Here is a 12,238-nt window from a genome sequence, read left to right on the forward strand (position 1 = left end):
ACCTACCTTAGATAATTTCTCATTCTCTCAAATCCAGAAGACTTTTAGATTAGAAAGGTGCTAAATACAGCTTTATCTCAAAGCACCTTTTTCACTTATTGTACTCATAAATTTGTGAGAATGGGGAGAAAATTGTTAAGACCACAGAAAAAAATCTGAAGTTTTCTATCCAGTCAATATGCAGCTAAGGTCAGAAACCTCTCTCCTCCAGTTCACTTAACAAGATTTATGTTCAACTTTAAAAGTATGAATCTGTGTATAGCAGCCAGAGCAAGAAAACAATTTCTCCTAGGCACACTTCTAAGGCTCACTTTTCGTCCTTAGGAGTTTTAGCACCTTTCTCAAAACTCCTTCCTTCTTTCTATCAGACCTCCTTCAATTAGAGGAGGGAAAAAGGTAAAAACATGCTGCTTTTTCACAATAATTCAAATTCACCAAGCTTATAAGGATTTTAAAAGAATAAAGGCAGATAAATTGTTGATTCTGGAAATAAGAAACAACATAATAGACAAGAAAAAAATACATATATACAGTCTGAATATACAATTACATTCAGAAACTTTAAAGGCATGATGTAGCCTATATCAAAATACCTCAAAGTGCTGAAATCCATAATAATTAGGAATCATTCCTCACCAAAAGAAATCATTATCCCATATAAATAGTAAACGCAGTATGTTTTCCATGAGAAAGTAATCTGCAACTATTCAGAAACATGGTGCCAAGGAATCAGAGAAAGAGGAGGCTGGCATCCTAACACTGGGAAGATTCTCTTTTGCTCAGAAAGCTCTTCCACATACATCCTATTTAGCTGAGATCATCTGCATGAAGGATATGGGCATTCTGATGTGAGACTGAATAGAGGAATAAAGGAGAAGTAGTATTAGAGCACAGCCAATTCAGGGAAGTGCAGAGCTGCCTGGGGATGCACTGAGGTGTTTTTATCTACCCATAAGCATTGGTCACCAAGGATCTGACTAGTCAGTGGTAGGTGGGGTGGGAGGGGGAATAAAAGAAAACTTCTAGAGTATTGAAAAATCTATTCTGCAACTTTATATAGGGAGCAGACAGGAGCAACTATGCCTTTGCTACTAAAAATCATTTATAAGTCGTCTTTGGTCCAGCGTGGGTTAACATTCATGGCGCTTAAGAGGAAAAAATACGCCAAGGAAATCCGATCACCAAACTACCAAAATATACTCCAAATCTGGCCACTTCTCAGTACCACCACCGTAAGTCTAAAGCCACCATCATCCTCAATTATTTCAGTAGGTCCAGAACTGATCTTCCTGCTCCTACGTTTACCCTTCAAACTCTTCTAAATACAGTAGCTAGTTATGCTTTTAAATCATTAACGCTAAGTCAGATCATGAAGGCCAGTATGGCCAATACAGAGTGAGTGAAGGGGATGGCAGGAAATTGGGGAAGAGGAGGGAGGGACACAGATCACACAGAGGTTGGAAAACCACAATAAAAGCTTCATTTTTTTTCTTCTGAATGAACGGAGAAGCCAGTAGAGTGACATTATCTGACTTAATTTTTTAAAGTTTCACTATGGATGACACTATGGATGGTATGACCAAAAAAAAGCAAAAATGAGCAAAACTGGAAGCAGGGAGGCCAGTTAGGATTTCAATAATCAGAAGAGAAATGAAAGTGGATTGATGAGGAAGGCAGTAGTGGTACAAATAATATGAAGCAGTCATATTCTGAATATATTTTGAAAGAAGATTCCACAGGATTTGTTGATGAATTCAGTTTAAGAGAAAGAGGAGTCAAAAATGACTCTAAAGTTTCAACAGGTACAAAAGAGTTGCCATTTACTGAAATGAAGAAAACTACGGGAGGAACAGGTTGAAAGGGATGATATAAAAATTCTGTTTTGTGTATGCTAAGTTTAAGGTGCCTATTAGATATCCGAGTGAAGAATTCAAGGAGAAATTGGATATACGAGTCTGGAGTCAAGCAAGAGGTCAGAGCTGGAGATATCATTGAGATGTCAGTTTGAGGGTTATCAGCGCAAAGATCATGTTCAAAGCCATGGGATGAGACTACCCAGCAGAACTTGAAAAGGTAGTAGCTTCAGTGGCCTAGAAGTCCTACTGAAGCCTGAAGAATTGTCAGCATTAAGATTCTAGAGGAAGTAAACTAGAGAAAAACAAGTGGAGATATACAATGAGATGCTTAAAACAGATTTTGGGAGAGAGTAGAGATATTGGTAATGATGAAGTAGGTTAAGACTGTCAAAGTGGGTGGCCAAGGTCAAGGAACTGAGAGGCCAGGGAACGGAAGAATTGATTTCAGGATGTTAAATCACTGAGAATAATGACAAGAATAGTGGTGGAGATAGACACAGTTACCCAGGTGCTAAAATACTATTCATTGAACAAGGAAAAAAGCAGAGATCTGTAGACGACTACAAAAAGGCAGAGTAGATAAGTTTGATCTCACAAGACTTATCTCAAAGGGACTAAGGGATTGTAGAGAGGAAAGGGGAAGACAATCAGTTGTGCAGAAACACTAATGAGAAACAAGGCCCTCTGACACATGGGAGTCTGGAAGGCAAAACAGCCTCCATTTGAAACAGCCAAGAGGAAAGCAGTTTCCTTAGGAAACAACCAGATTTAAGTTAGACTGTGAAGTTAAAGGGTAAAACTATGAAGTTTTAGAGTAAAGGTTGAGAACACAGATTTGGCCAATGACATACTGTGAGTTCCAAAAGGTAGAGTAGTAGGATTTAAATGGTGAAGAACTAAGAGTTTGGGACAGATGGTGGGAGACGGTAAAAACAGCCAGCTGTCCTCTTTCATTCATCCCTACATCTGTGGTAGAAGAATCTGAATTTTTGCTGCATACCTGGCCATCCAGAATAAGATTACATTTCTCAACTGCCCTTGAAACTGGGTGTAGCCACATAGGACATTAACAATTCTTAAACCCAATGGGGATATTACAACACCATCAACCTCGTGGCCCAATCTGGAACTTATATCTTGAGGGGGGTAGATAACTCTACCCAACAGTATTGGTTACCCACAGTGGTAATATGAAAAGTAAATGAGTTACCTCTTATAAAATCCGCATTACTACCTCTTATAAAAGTTATATAAATCAGCATTATTGGCAAATAAAAACTTGGAAAATAAGAGTAACCCTCTCCCTGTCATGCCATCAAGACCATATATAATGCAGCAACAAGATAGAAGGAACCAAGATTCTTGACCTTGTAGAGAGTCCTGTCAGTCCTATTTAGTCTCTTAAGTGATAGAAAATAAAGTTTTATCATGTTTAAGTTACTGTCATCAACAGTTAAACCTAATAATGAACTAATGCAGGGAATTAAGAGTCTTGAATGTGGAGACGGAGGTAAACAGGGTTGTAAGGTATGATGGAATAGTCCCAATGATCGAATAAAGGAAGGTGTATAATCAATTTAAATTGTAGCCTTCTTCCTGGAACTGTTGTCTTAGGTGGTTTGTAGTGTTGATGAAGAGTTTTATAAGACAGGAAAGGGCAGTCTTGCTAGGACCACATGTAACTCTGTGGGAATTCCTTTTCAATCCTGCTAATAAGGTTGTTAGGATTTACTTTAATAGGCAGTTTAGGGAGGGAAAGGAATTGCAGAGTTATAGAGGGAATAAATATCCCCAGCCTTTTCTCCTAATTTCCCTAACCTTAAACTGTGCACTCATCCTTGTACCTCTGCTGTATCTGTACTCACTGCCATGGTGATCTCACCCAGTTTCATGGCTTAATATGTTTAAATTTATTGACTACCTAGTGACAACTCCCAATTTCATATCTCCAGTTCAGACCTCTGCACTGAATCCCAGACTTTTATAGCTAACTGATTATTTGACAACTCTGTTTGAATGTGTGACATCTCAAACTTAAGATCCAAATCAAACCCCTGATCTTTCCTCCAACTTTGCTCCTCCCACAGCCTTACCCATCTCAGTAAATGGCAATTCCATCCTTCCAGTTGCACAGGCCAAAAACCTTGGAATCATCACTGACTCTTCTCTCACATTCCAAATCCAATTTGTAAAAAACAAAACCTGTATGTATGATCTATCTTCAAAATACCTGATTTTCATGACCCCCACTACTATGGCCCCAGTCCAAGGTGCCATCATCTGTTACCCTGAACTATAATAGCCTCCTAGTTGACCTCCTAACCCCTCACAGTCTATGCTCACCATAGCAGCCAAAGTGACTTTTAAAATAGGTCATGGTGCTTCTCCACTCAAAACTCTCCAATGGCTTCCTGTCTCACTCAGAGTTAAAACAAAGGTGTTTTTTTGTTTTGTTTTGTTTTGTTTTGGCTGCATTGGGTCTTCATTGCTGCGCACAGGTTTTCTCTAGTTGCAGCGAGCAGGGGTTACTCTTCACTGCGGTTTGCAGGCTTCTCATTGCGGTGGATTCTCTTGTTGCAGAGCACAGGCTCTAGGCACGCAGGCTTCAGTAGTTGTGGCACACAGGCTCAGTAGTTGTGGCTGGCAGGCTCTAGAGTGCAGGCTCAGTAGTTGTGGCACACGGGCTTAGTTGCTCCATGGCATGTGGAATCTTCCCAGACCAGGGCTTGAACCCATGTCCCCTGCATTGGCAGGCAGATTCTTAACCACTGCACCACCAGGGAAGTCCCTGAAACAAAGGTCTTACAATGGTGTTCAAAGCCTTTATTGATCTGGACTCCTATCGTGATGGTTAATCTTATGTGTCAGCTTGGCTGCAAGATGGTGCCGTTATTTGGGCAAACACAAGACTAAACGTTACTATGAAACTATTTTTTAGAGGTGATTAACACTGACAATCAGTTGACGTAAGTAAAGCAGATTACCCTGCATAATTTGGGTGGGCCTCATCCAATCAGTTGAAGGCCTTAAGAGCAAAAACCAAGATTTCCCAAAGAAGAAGGAATTCTGCTGCCAGACTACAACACAGAAATTTTGCCCGAGTTTCCAGCCCTAAGACTAATGACTTCAACATTAACTCTTCTTTCTCTGGAGAGCCCTAATAGACAACATCATTTCTCTGACCTCATCTCCTGTTTCCTCTCTCATTTCACTCAAACTGCTCCAGGCACACTAGGCTCTGCATTTTTCTTCTTACATACTATGTAAGAAGCATGTTTGGAGGCAAAGGAGAAGGAACCAGTGGATAGGGATCGATTGGCAATACTATAGAAACAGAAGATAACTAAGACAGCATGGTCCCCTATGAAGTCATTTGATCAAGGACACTGATAATGGGGTACTTCTTTTTGTAAACACTTATAAATTGACAGTTCACAGAAACATAAATACAGATGGTCAGTGGGCAATCAAAAACATGAAATAAGGCACAGTCTCAATTTTAATTAAAGAAATGAAAATGAAAACAACTAGATACCATTTTTCTGTTGTCAAAGTGGCCAAATGCAAAAACCCAGCCAGAACCCAGCCCTGGCATACAGAGAAACAGTTAGTCACATACATTATTAAAGAGCAGGAAAACTGGTGCTAACGGTCATTGATTCTTTTGTTCCCCCCACCACCAACACTTTTGACTACATTTTCTACCTTTGGGGAATTTCCTACCTTATAAATAAAAAACAAATTATTTCCTCTCTAGCCCTCCTTACAGCTAGGACATAGGCAAATTACCTAGGCTTTGCCAATCTGACACACCTGTGTCGTATTTTGAGTTAGAAGCTACTGATTCAAAGGAAGTATATATAAGGAACCTACCCTGGGAGGAATTCCTAGTCATAGGAATTTGTCATATACATATAAATGTACATCAAGATACATACACAAACTATACAAGCCTGTTTATTACAGAACTCTATACAGTACTATCAAAAACTAGAAATTTAAATATTCATCATAGACTACACACACATGTTCCAGATATAAGTATTTATAACATGGAACAGAATTAGAACCAAGAAAATAGAATTAAGAATTAATGTTAAGAATTAATGTTAAGAATTAGACTTAACGTTATGCTAAATGAAAGAAGTCAGTCACAAAAGGGCAGATACTATATAATTTCCCTTATATGAAGTATCTAAAGTAGTCAAATTCATAGATACAAAAAGTAGAATGGTGGTTGCCTGGGGGGAAGGAGGAAAGGGGAGTTTCTATCTAATGGGTACAGAGATTCAGTTCTGCAAGATGAAAAGAGTTCTGCAGATGGATGGAGGTGACAGTAGCACAACAATATGAACGTACTTAATGCCACTGAACTGTACACTTAAAAGTTGTTAAGATGGTTTACAAAAAAAGAAAAAAGAAATGAATTAGATTTAAGAAATAAAACTAAAACGTAAAAGCACTAACAAAATGAGGAAAATTTTAGGCAGGAAAGAGGGAAGGTATGACTTGTCAGCAAGAATGTACCTATAGATAAGAGGTAGCAGAAAGCCTAGGAAGTAAACAAGAATGTGTAGGAGAGATAAGAAATCCAAGAGCTAGATCACAAGTGCATTTATACCGAGTTCTGTTTGGGTCATTTGCATATTGGCTAACCCTTGGGTGTTGATATTAACAGTTGAAATTAATGGTTTGCTGATGACTACCCAAGGCCCTATTTTTAAAAGTACAATCTTTATCAACAGTTTTCCAAATTGATAGCTCTGATTAGACTCCTATGTCTCTTTTCCAGTAAAGAGAGGAGGGAGAGAGAAGCAGATCTTTTATTCAGATTGGTCCCATCATAAAACCACTTGTAGACTGGAGCTGAGATCTCTTATACGGCAGGGAAGGCAGAGGCAGGTTCACCATTTCCAGGGACAGGTTATTCAAACACCTAACAAGCAATGGAACAGGCTTACGAATGGCAGTGTAGTTCACTTACTAAAGATCTCCAACCTCCACGCCACTCCACTTCCTGTGGGTATCTGAAGTGTATGTATTGATATATGCAGTGGTATTTACATTTCCTTGCAATTTTAGCTATAATTAGAGCTAGCTCTTGCCAACCGTACTTTAATATTATTCACATTCGTTATATTTATAATCCTTTTGCAGGATGGCCTAATAAATTCTAGCCAATAAACCATGTGATTCACAAATTTAAAAATAAGTAGTCATCTTTAATTCATCCTTTTAATTCATCAACTAGCATAGAAAAAATCACATTCAACTGATAAACTAGAGTGCTGTGCAACTATTTAAAAAATGAGATGAATCTATATGTATTGATACAGAAAGATGTCTATAATATGTTAAATGACAAAAACAAAGTATACAGCAGTATTATATAACTCAATCCTTTTTGTGTTAAAAAAAAGGGAGGGATATATATTCAAGTTAGTGGATACTAAAACATTTTGCTCGGAAGATATGCAAGACACTTAATGGAGACCTTCATGAGGTTAGGGACACTGGGGTGAGAAGGGACTCTTTTAATTTTCATTTTATATGTTTTTATACAGTTTGAAGTTTTTATCATGTTCATAATATTTTACCTATACATTTGTATTTTTAATATAGAATTATCTGAATGATAGGATTATGGCCCAAATTTGCTTTCTTCTTTATGCATTTCTGCATTAAAAAAAAAAACCTAATAAACGTTATTTTTTCATAAGATCACCATTCTCATTCTCTTTGCACTTTCTATTGCATTTGACCCACTTCTTACTGAAACTCTCACCTAGAGATCTTCCAAATACTGCACTCCGTTTTCTTCTGTATACAAAATGGGGTTAATAATGCCTACCTCACAGGTTGGTTATGATGATTAAATGCGATAAAGTAGACATGAGGTTAAAAAAAAAAAGGCATCTTACAAATGTCCAGTAGAGTGTCTGAAACATAGTAAGAACTTAATAATTGTTAGCTATTTATAGTGAAAATTGGTGTCTTTGTCACCCTGCATATAGTCACTCTTTTCCTAGCTACAAAGAATTTCTTCTTGGAGCACCACTTCCTCACTCTTAGCCCATATGGCTTTAATGGAGCTAGCACGAGACTTAGGCTTAAGTCAGTTAGAGATCTCCAATAGAAACTTTTATTTAACTAAAAGATGGGGAAGAAAGACACTTCTTAACCCCTAGGTCTTTAAGTTTAGGAAATTTGAGGCTAGAGTTACTGTAACACCTTACCACGGCAAGGGGAGAGCCTGGAGGTGTCAGAGACCACTATGTGAAGCCTGAGAATAATGCCAAGACAAGGAAATGCAAAGCAGAACAAAGAAAGAAACACAATCGTAGTGTCTTTGTTTGAACACTGAATCCAGTTATACTCACCTAACTTCTTGGTTATGGAAGCTAATTTTTTTTTTTCTCAAGACAATTTGGATTGGATTTTCTGTCACTTGTAATCTACAAAGTCCTATCTGAGACATTACTATAATTATTTCTTCTTCCTATATTCTAAGAATGTACATTCTCTAGTGCTATCCTCTCTCTACTCACAACCTTAAAAATCTAATCTATTTTTAGTGTCCCAACTATTCTTGTAACTCTATCCCACCCTATTTTCTCTCCTGAACTATATTCTCCACCTCTAATGCCCACTGTATATACCTTTCCTAATCTCAACCTACATGAATAAAAACAAACTCATTTTTCAAAACAGTCCATCCCCCAAAACTGCTCCATTTCCTCACTTCCCATTTTTTTCTATGTTAAGATAGGTGAGAGTTTCAACAAGACTAGTGTTCTAGGGGGCTTATATTATCAAGAGGAATATTCATTACTATCTCTCCTGTCTCTATATCCAATTTATTCATCTTGAACAATATGCTCTAAGTATTTATACATTACTTACATAAATTCATGTTTATTCATTTTGATTTATTATTTAATGTCTAATTAATCCAAATATTTACAATTAATTATAAACTTTGTTAATATTTTAAACATTTACCCACAAATCTAATTTCAGACTTTATGAAATGCTGTAACCACATTAGAAGGTAGACAAAACACATATTATTATAATGATGACAAAATCTAACTATGCACTTAAAGAATTGCAAATGTTAATTTTAATTCTATTCCAATTTTTCCCCTTGAAATTATTCTTATTTCTTCCTGTGGGGTACAACTTTTTGAAATATAAAAAGTAAGCGTTCTCTTCTCAGTCTGCCTGAAATTATAGATAATGGTTGTTAGTAGATGATTTTTGACGAGAGAGATGAGACTTGGTTATACTTTCCAGGATCACTGTAACCTAGTCCATCCCAATTGGACCAGCTTCTTTTTATCCAAAGTACTGGCAGGGATCAATCAAGTCTTTATTTCTTGTGATCCTAATCTCTTCTCAAATCACTTCTTCACTTTTTCTGAGTGTCCTACTTTCACTCAAGATTTGCCTCCACTGTAGCTGTTTGTTATGAATGTCTTTCCTATGTTATACAACCTGGTTTAAGCCTGTTTAAAAAATATTTATTCTGAGTGGAACATGGCTAGGTTCAACTAAATCTAAAGCTATTGGTCACTTTATTGATTTACTGAAATTACATTTCTTATCAGTCACTAAGACCAATCATTATTTACAGCAACCATCAAAGGCAGTAAAACTAGGATTTATTTGTGACTTATCTTTCTTATCCCCTCATCACTAATCCAGGGATTCACAAAAAATAGAATCTGACTAACTTTAAGGGTTCAGACTCTTAACCATTAAAATCTACAAAAGCTATAGATTTTCCCCCAAAATGTGTCCAGATTTTTACCTTTCTACTGCATAGGCACCTCCTACATGGAGGACTGGACAGTAATAATCTAACTAAGCCATGCCTGATCTCAGTCTCTTTCCCTTTCTACACATCCCACATAACTACTGTTAATTTTTTTTTTTACCAAGTCACTCCTTAGCTCAAAATTTTTCTAATATTTTGAAAACATCCTTGACCTGGCTTTCAAAACCCTTCATAAACTAATCTTCTAACTTGACATCCCATTATTCATCCTTAGCACATACCCTAATAAGGTCAATGTCATAAACACAGCAGTACCAAATGCATATAGTGTGTGTGCTAGACAATCATAAACAATCCTATGAGGTAGGTATTATATGCTGCTTTTATAATAAACAATCTCAGAGATTGATAAATTGAGTAAACTGTCTAAGCATGTAGCTAAAAAAATGATGAGATTTGGGATTCTTGTTATCTGTAACATCTTTCTACTACATCATGCTGTCTCCCATATACATAACTCAATTTGGTCTAGTCTTTGCTTTTTTCATGGTTAATATCTCTCCAACTCAGTTTTAATAGTGTTTTACAGACTGCAAAATTCCAAAAGATTCCAGATGTTTTCAAAGAGAACTGATTGCTACATTTTCTGGTACACCTACCAGCCAATTTTTTTTTTTCACTGAGCTCTATTGTCTGTAGTTTGTCTTATGAAAACAATAATTTTTTTCAACTTCAAATATAAAGGTATATTACAATATCAAGTCAGTGTTTATTCAAATCACACCAGTCTCCCAACCTCACCAAATTCTTACACTTGAGGGGAGTGTCCTCCACACCTCCTCTTGAGAAACACTGAACCTGAATATGCTCCTCAGGGCAAGAGTCATACTTACTTACTTAGAATGACAATGTAAATTCATTCATAAAGCAGATTTATTGGGCCTTGAGTAAGCCAAGTCCTTAGTATGCAAAAGTTAAAAGGGGGAATAAAAGAGGCTCCCAGTTCTCACTGTCAAGTACTTAAGAGCCACTGAATAAATGCTTGTTGGACATAGTCAAATCAATTAATGGTTAACATCGTGAGGGATTAGGACCACGTTTGAGAACCTGATCAAAGTTCTGGGAACACCAACTCCCCAGAAAAATTCACAAGCACACAGAATTTTGTATACGATTTCGAGGTCGGGGGACGGGGCGGGGGGGGGAAGTGGAGAAGAGGTGGTATGAACTCCTCTGAAGCCCAATCACCTACCACCAGATCCACAAACTCCTGGTTAAAAACCTACTAGCAAAACTAGATTCTCTGGGAACAGGAATACTTGCTTAATAATCCTGATTATGCCTGACAGTGCAATGTATACAAAAGCTACTTAAAATATTTGCTGATCAATAATTTTCTCATACCCAGACACCAGCAAATCGTTTCTTCCATTACAGAGTCTTTCAGGCAAATGATTTTAAAAACGCGAAACCCCCTCTCACTAGTGACATTAATGACCTAACACCAATAATTCGAAATCATTATTTTGCTTTTCATTACACGATCATTCACCAATCCAGGTCTTCTCTTCTCCTTGTTGTCCCTCTACTCCCTCCAAACTCAGGTCTTCCTCCTTTTCATCCCAAAAGCTACGTCCAGAGCCGCACCGCCCCCAGGGAGACGGAAAATAACTGATGCTCCACTCCGCACACACCCTCATAGCAGGGAAGGTGGATCCAGTAATGGCTACAACTTCCAAACCCTTTCTTCACCTCTCGCCTAGAGGTAAAGAGATTTACCTTAAGTGCCAGGAAAGCGGTGGCGATCGTACTCACAGAAGTGGGACCAGTTACCAAGAAGCCTCGGACCTCCCTGTCACCATAGCGACTCCTAAGAGCTAAGCTCACTCCCTCTTCCCGCGATACTTCCCTGCCGGGCGTCACCCGAGCAGGCCCTAGACCCCGCCCCTCAGCGAGCTCGCCCTCTCCTTAAGGGGCGTCATTGGACGACTGAGCCTTGCCTTTAGCTGTGGGCGGAACCCCACTCTATTTTTTTTATCTTTTTCAAAATTCTCAAGGTTTTTTAAAACATATTTTTTATAAGAGTGTTATTGCCGTAGGCCCACGGAAAACATTGTTTCGTTTTTCTTTTTCACTTAATAGAAAACGTCCCCTGCCGCCTGGGTCCCGCCAGCAGTTCGCGCATGCGCGTAAGCGACCAGAAGATGGCGGCGATAATCGCCGCATTTTTTTCAAATTAGTGGTTCCCAGAAAGCATTGCGCGCATTTGTAACGAATTTCCGTTCGAGTTTGTATTTTAGGCGCCATTTTCGAGTGAAGGACCCGAAGCCGAAACACCGGTAGGAGCGGGGGGTATGCAACCGTTTCCAACCTTGGTCTGAGTGGACTATCCCGCAGGTAAAATACTTCTTTTCCTGATCAGGTTGTCACACTTTTACTTCCTGCCCCGTCCGCGGGCTCCTGGAAAGTAGAGGCCTTGAGTTGGAGCAGCCGAAGTCTAGGCTGAGGCTGCCGCCGGGAGATTTCTCTCGCTGTCACCCCTCCCCCCTCGGCCGCTCCCCGGCAGTCGAGGCTCCCGCGCGCTTCTCCCGGGCGCCACTTC

The 12,238-nt window shown here is 38.6% G+C and overlaps 2 protein-coding genes across 4 annotated transcripts in view; one reads left to right on the forward strand and one right to left on the reverse strand.

Moving 5' to 3' along the window:
* The window catches only part of IFT80 (intraflagellar transport 80), a 114,571-nt gene extending 103,055 nt beyond the window's left edge, over positions 1 to 11,516 (reverse strand). For 2 of the 3 annotated variants that reach the window (XM_036851737.1, XM_036851736.1), the window contains exon 1: positions 11,416 to 11,516. The gene's annotated coding sequence lies outside the window, so the exon portion shown is untranslated. The remainder of the gene's footprint in view (positions 1 to 11,415) is intronic. The other variant, XM_036851738.1, reaches the window with a different exon arrangement.
* A 407-nt stretch (positions 11,517 to 11,923) lies between these two features.
* SMC4 (structural maintenance of chromosomes 4) overlaps positions 11,924 to 12,238 on the forward strand; it is a 34,181-nt gene continuing 33,866 nt past the window's right edge. Inside the window, exon 1 of the mRNA XM_036850320.1 lies at positions 11,924 to 12,033. The gene's annotated coding sequence lies outside the window, so the exon portion shown is untranslated. The remainder of the gene's footprint in view (positions 12,034 to 12,238) is intronic.

Source organism: Balaenoptera musculus, chromosome 4, assembly GCF_009873245.2.
Source record: "Balaenoptera musculus isolate JJ_BM4_2016_0621 chromosome 4, mBalMus1.pri.v3, whole genome shotgun sequence".
Taxonomy (NCBI): domain Eukaryota; kingdom Metazoa; phylum Chordata; class Mammalia; order Artiodactyla; family Balaenopteridae; genus Balaenoptera; species Balaenoptera musculus.